The 7,201-nt window shown below is 35.0% G+C and overlaps 1 protein-coding gene across 1 annotated transcript in view; it reads left to right on the top strand.

Moving 5' to 3' along the window:
• The first annotated feature begins 6,743 nt into the window (after nucleotides 1–6,743).
• LOC120772521 (GTP-binding protein Di-Ras2-like) overlaps nucleotides 6,744–7,201 on the top strand; it is a 94,552-nt gene continuing 94,094 nt past the window's right edge. The window contains exon 1 of the mRNA XM_040101178.1: nucleotides 6,744–6,760. The gene's annotated coding sequence lies outside the window, so the exon portion shown is untranslated. The remainder of the gene's footprint in view (nucleotides 6,761–7,201) is intronic.

The raw sequence follows: 7,201 nt of genomic DNA, 5'->3' as shown, positions 1-7,201 counted from the left end.
TTGCTATTTGCTTAAGTATTCAATTACATTTGTTTGTGGATACATTACTATACTGCTATAACTGTCTTAATGTAGTCACTTGTCAAAGGACTGACACATAAATGCAGTCAAATTTTCCACCGTTAGGCTATCACCTAGTGCAGTTTCTAGCTTTTTCCTTATGTTTCGAAACCGAGGACATTGGAAAAAAACGTGTTCAGAATCTTCTATGGGCTCCGCACACATCGAACAATACGGACTGACGTCATTTTGAAATTTGTATAGGTAGCCTCTGAAGCACCCATGCCCGCTTAATATTTGGGTCAGGTGGAAATCCAGGTCCCCATGTCGTCTACTTATCCACGTATGGATGTCAGGTATAAGTCTGTGGGTCCACCGTCCTTTAGTTGAGGTTTGCCACCGTTGCTGCCATATAGTTATGCTCTTCTCTCTCTTCTCTCTTTTGGGTTTCTGTAATTGGCGCTGATAGCCCATATAATCTTGTGAACTCGTCCCCCTGGATGTCTATGGCCGGCATACTAGCTAGTACTTCAGATGCTTCGCTGGAAAAAGTTCGGAAAGCACTTGCTACCCTTATTGCTGTGAGTCTATGCACGGCATTTATTGTTTTGGCATACGCTTTTATGTTCAGTGCCTGAATCCAAACTGGAGCTGCACATAGTATAACTGAGCTCATAGCTTTTGTGATTAGAAGTTTTTTATGTTTGCCAAGCGCTGCTTGAATTTCATTTTGGAGTCCAATATTACCCTAAATACTTCAACTGTGGTTGTGAAGTAATTACGCGCTCTCCTATAGTAAGAGTTATTTTTTCCTCAATTTTCCTGGTGCTTATGAGCAATACCTCTGCTTGTGCTCAGCCAGTTCCAAGCTATTGGATATATATATACTTATGTGTGTGTATAGACACAAAAATATGGATATGCAAGCATACATATGTATATCTGTGATATTTCCCTGCCTATTTACATTTATATAACGAGAAAATGGCCCATTGGGAATACATATGCAAACGTTTGCTCAGGCAGGCACTATTATGCCGCTGGGTGTATTTCAAAATTGTAACTGTTCGTGTGTTGGCGTGTTGTGTTATTTGTGCAGGCATTTATATATTTTATTTTATATACAAATATGTACTTCTCTCCGACATTACTTGCTATTAGCTATTTTCTATTCTTCATATAGTTTTCAAACTAAGTTTTGTTGTTGGTTCAATACACATGCATACACATACTCGTACATATTAACATATAAACAGTTATATAAACATATTGCTTTTATTACTTTAAAAGGCTGCTGCGTTTGTTTTTAAAGCATTAATGTTTACATTTCAAATCCGAGTTTAGCAAATATGTGTGTGCATACTGAATTTGCTGGTGCTGAAGGCTAAGGTTATTCGAATATTCCTATTCGTTGTGGCAGTGTAAGCATTTCTGCTTTTGCTGGTCACACATTTTAAGTTTATAAGATTTATTTTGGTTTTGTTCACATATTAATATTGCTTACAACGAGTGATCCATGTAGAAGTACTTTTTGATACACATCACATGTGAGTCATATAAAGCTGTCTTGTAATTGGTATTGAGTATTATTTGCTAAAAACTCGTTCGTTAAAACTCGTTCACTTTTATTTCGAAAATTCACGTTCTGTCAAGAATGTGTTTCGCGCTCCGCTCAAGTTATGGTCAATATAATCGGCCTACCGAGTGTACTATACGCAATATCATCACCCATCTTGAGAACCATCATTCACTATTGGATAATATTCGCCCAAATAGACCACGTTCAACACACAATTAAGAAAATATAGCAGCCGTAGCTGAGAGTGTATACGAAAACCGTGGAGTCAAATCGGCGCCGTTCGCAGCAACTCGAACTGACCTATGGAACGACTTAGCGCATTGCACGTCGATATCTTCATACATGAATTGAATGGAAAACAAAAGGAAAACCGAAAACAACACTTATGAAATTTTTCTCGGATTTATTTTAAAAATCCTAAACGGATGGGTTACTCTGGCACAACCATCAGCATCGACTGGAAAAGCAGATCAATTCGGTAGGAATGCATTGCTCTGTGTTTGGTGTGAGGGCGTAGTATATTATAAGCATCTAAATCCTGGTAAAACTGTGAATCCTAATCGCTACAGACATTGAATAAATAACATGAACCATGCATTAAACGAAAAGACGACCAAAATTGGTCAAAAGACACGGCAAAGTAGTTTTGTTACACGACAATGTACTTATAAAGAAAGCAAAATTGGTTCAGAATACAATCAAAGTACTTGACTGGGAGCTGCTACCCAGTTCACCGTATTTACCAGACTTGATCCCTTCCGTTTACTATTTAGATTCAGCGGTGAGCTATGCATTGACTAGGCAGCACTTCGATTCCTACACAGAAGTCGAAAACTAGGTGTCTTGATTGATTTGCTTCAAATTACGAACATTTCTATTGGCATCCAAAGACATCCATCCACATTACCAGAAAAGTGATCAAAATGGGTGAAAAACAACAATACTTTTGATACATTTTTTTTTTAACTTTCCAATTGAAATGAGTATTTCATCTTCACAAAATAAAAACGCTCGTTTCATACCAGTACACGTGGTACTTATTAAATTCAAGCCAAAAATATTTTAATACCCTTGCTCTGTCTTGTTTCAGCTTTAAATAATTTAAAGTAAATTTTGGTTGTAAATATGAATTTTGTATGCAATTTAATTGAAACTAACTGAGCTAAATGCATTCCCGTACATGCTTACACAAACCAGATTTTTCCTAGAAACACACGCAGCGTTTCAATGCACATTCGCCATTAGCTTCAATTAAAACGCTTCTGAAAACAAAATCATATTCATATTTCATTACCAAACAAATAAATTATAACAAAAGCGTGACAAAAAAGATTAATTTTTATTGTTAGTACGCGTAAAATGGACATAATAATTACATATAATAATAATTTTACATCGATATTTTTACATAGAATTAATATTTTTTAGTAAGTTCCAAGCTTTTTCTTCTAAAGCTTTAATTACAGATATCATAGGTATATTTTCTTTTGTTTATTAATATTAGAACAGATCGATTTTTATACTCTAGCAACATGCGTGTATTGTATCAACTAAAACTAATCGAAATAAGAAGGATTATATATGTATATATATATATATAAACTAGTAGGATGATAAAGCGAGTTACAATTCGAATGACTGATTATCCGTGCAATCTGTAATATATGTGGACATTAAGACACACTATTGGAATTTGGTAGAGGTGGAGAGAAACATTATTGTTGCTTGGAAGATAAAGGTGATAGCTTTCAAGATATAAACCGATGATTCTATCTAAAAACTACTTCACTCAAAATTCAAAAATAAGCAATTTTATAAAAAAAAAATTTCTATTATTATTTAATAAAATTATAAATTAACAACCTAAGGTCTATCATTTACCCTGTTGGTAGCCTCTTGTAATGCCGAGACAAATCCTGGTATCTCCTTGGATTCAGCTATTCTGGAGAGCAGTACTGCCTATATACATCTGCGCACCGGTGCTCCCACACACCTTTCCTCCAGTGCCTTTGCTACGCTCCCGTGAGACGTGTTATCAAAAGCAGCATCGATGTCAAAGAAGGCGCATAATATAACTTCCCCTCCATCCAGCGAACTCCTTATCTCCGAAGTTTACTGGTACAGAGCGATATTAGTTGATATGCCTGCTCTGTACGCATGCTGTTTCGCATTTCAGAACAGACGACCTTTTCCATACTTTTTAGTAAGAAGAAAGTTAGACTAATTGGCCTAAAGAATTTTGCCAGCGAATAGTCCTTCCTCTCTTGTATATAAAGATCACCTTCGCTGTCATCCATAGCGCAGAGATATACGGCAGTGCAAGGCTATCTCTCATCGGCCGAACAAGGTGAGGCAGTAGAACATGCTCCCCCTGTTGTAAAAGTGCTGGCAAGATACCGGTCGCCCCCGGAGACTTGAATTTGGCAAACGAAGCAATAGCTCACTTTTTTGAGTCCAAAGTAAACATTTGTCTTGAGACTACCCAATCTAAGCGAGATTGTTCGACTACGGACACTGGCTTTCACGTACAGTTTTCGTTCTTTTAGTCAATTTTTAATATTGATCGGCATAGTCTTAGATATGTTTCGTTGAAATATGGTGATAGATTGATACCAGTTACAGCATAGAAGCCATACAATGGTCATTGAACATTATTCACAAAAGAGCGCAGAGAACACCTTCTAATCCATTCTAGACTAACTCACTGTTGCGTCTGTAATCTCATGACTTTTAGTAAATATTTCCACAATAATAGATAGACTTTTTAAATTCGATAAAAAGCTAATAAATTTCATTGATATTTTCTGTGACAGCTTCAATTTCTAATTTATTACGATTATATAGCTATAAGCTATTGATGTTAATTGGATAATTAGCTGCACGCAAATAATCGCCATAATTTTTTATATATTTACAGCAGTGTAAATTTATTTGCATATATATTTGCATTTAGGTAAGCAAACTAAATAATCCTATTTACCGAGGAAATCCGCAAATTGCTGTTTGCTCTGCAATTATTTGCGTAATTAGAATTTAGCTTTCATAAAAGTGTGTTTATATAAAAACCCATAAAAATATATGTTCATGCATTTCCTTATATACATATTGACGTTATTATTCATATGAAAGATTATTTTTATTACGGAATTATTTCTGTAATTGGAGAGTACATACATACTTGTATTGCCAGACCTTGCCACAAACTTTTTTTGTGCCTTCTTAAACTTGATTGAGTTTAGATTTGAAATCCACAATAATTGAAATTTAAGTTCAATTGTTCTAAACTTTTGCATTATTTACAAAATTCTCAAATTATTCGACACAATGTTTGCCTGCTTGACATTCTGAAGACTTGAAACCCGTTGTATTGAATCTATTAATATTGTACGTGATCGCGGATTGTTTTATGGTTTCGTAAACTCCAAACCAAGGATTTCCAAATTTCCATCTGCGATGAAATACAAATATATCATGTCATTTGACAATCACATTTTTTCCAATATGTTTGCAGAATTTGAAGACAAACTACTATACTAATTTTCCTAAAATGTTTCCCTCTCAGCACGTGCTCGGCTCGAATACTTCATTAACGCTCCAATTATTTCAGACGTCTTACTTAATTTAAAAAGTTAAAACAATCTTTTAATGACGGCCCAAATATAATTCCCTAATAATTCCTGAAAAATAGTGCTTGCCTTTGACAAGGCTTTTTAATTCCTCTCTTAAATAAGACATATTTCCTTCCGGAAGTAGGCTGTCGTTTATAATTCCTTTGCATAAAAAAGGATTTCAATCATACATACCTAAACTTTTGAAGCTATCATCGCGACCATATAACTTTTTCGACGTCCCCGATAATATCTACCTCTCAGTATAAATTTCGGTATTGTAAATCTCTCTATATGTATGACAATGTGCTTGTCTCGTAGATCTCGGATACCCTCTCCTTATATAATAATAGAATATTTACTAGAATAAGTTTTTAATTCTGCTGGGAGTTAATATGGACTCTGCGAAAGAATGCTTTCCTACTACCAGGATGTCATGAAAAGTATTACTACTTGCAATGAATCTTAGATCTATGCTTCTGACTCGAGCAGCAAATTAAAAATACCGTTCCGGGGAAATATGTTAAGAATTTTAAAAATTTGAACACAGTCTTACTATGTTTTGCTCATAGTAGTAATTGGTGTGGAATTCAGGCCACATGTTTTGTTTATAAGTAAGTTGGTGCGGCTGAAAAAATCTCATCCACTACGACGATGAAAATACTTACATTTTCATCTTGATTGATACCCATAGGAATTACTATGTATTTATGTCGTTTAATGCCCACAATAGCACTACTGCTCTGCTCGTTTTGTTTTTGCTACAGGAGGAAGAGGCCCCTTTACCTTCATCAAACTCTATAATATTCAATATTTGGTAGTGAGAACTTTGCTCATTAACCAAAAATACTGCTTATTGGCACAAATTACTCATTTTTTATATTTCAGAAAGAAATTGTTTGCTACGGCTATTTATGTACCTGCTTAGAAGGAATTGTCTATAACATCAAAGCTTTGGGCAAAAATCCTACGCAGAATACGCGATGGAACCTGTATTTAGTAGACATACTATATTTGGTAATTTCCTGCATCCGCTGCTCGAACGGTACTGGAATATTTCATTTTCCTTAGCCGCGTTACTTTTAGACATCTACTACGCTCGTTATGTGGCGCTATCAATATATTTATAATTATCGAATTTTTTATTGGATTATGTTCACCTACAGTAATAAAATATATTTATTTTGTCATAGAATGTAATAATACTGCCAAAAATACACATTTTATAGTACGGTTTAACCATTACGATAGATATATTTTCAGTATATGTCTGCTAAGCCTCGCAACTTAGTTTTCTTGCCGTGAAATTTTATGTGGATCGCTTCACTTACCATTTTATTGTACTTTATATTTTCAGCTCACTCTTCGACGCACAATGACAAAACGGTATGAAATTTGCGCAAACAATCCATCTAAAGTCTAAAGTCATCTAAAGTCATTAACAAAAGACAAACAACATATGAATTAGTAAGCAATAAAACACGAAAAAGCAATAAAAAAAGAAAACAGAAACAAGAAAAAACATTAACTTCTGCTGCACCGAACCTAATATACCCTTCACAGGTGCATTTCTGTAAGTAACTATGTGTTCAGTTTGTATGGCAGCTATATGCTATAGTAAGCCGATCTGAACAATTTCTTCGGAGATTAAATTGTTGCCCTAAAAAATAACCTGTGCCAACTTTTGTGAAGATACATTGTCACATGGGAAAGCTTTCCATACAAGAACTTGATTCCGATCGTTCAGTTTGTATGGCAGCTATGTATATGTTATAGTCGTCCGATATCGGCAGTTCCGACAAATGAGAAATGATGAGAAAATGACGTTTGCAAAATTTCAAAACGATATCTTAAAAACTGAGGGACTAGTTCGTATATATACAGACAGACGGACGGACAGACAGACAGAAGGACGTAGCTAAATCGACTCAGCTCAACATACTGATCATTTATATATGTGACCTGGTCTACGAAAAGGGGGCTTAGGTGTCAAAAAAAAGGAGAACAATTAATG

The sequence above is a fragment of the Bactrocera tryoni genome, chromosome 3 (assembly GCF_016617805.1).
Source record: "Bactrocera tryoni isolate S06 chromosome 3, CSIRO_BtryS06_freeze2, whole genome shotgun sequence".
NCBI classification, from domain to species: domain Eukaryota; kingdom Metazoa; phylum Arthropoda; class Insecta; order Diptera; family Tephritidae; genus Bactrocera; species Bactrocera tryoni.
Note: the sequence above shows the minus strand (reverse complement) of the source record. Positions and strands in the feature narration are given on the sequence as shown.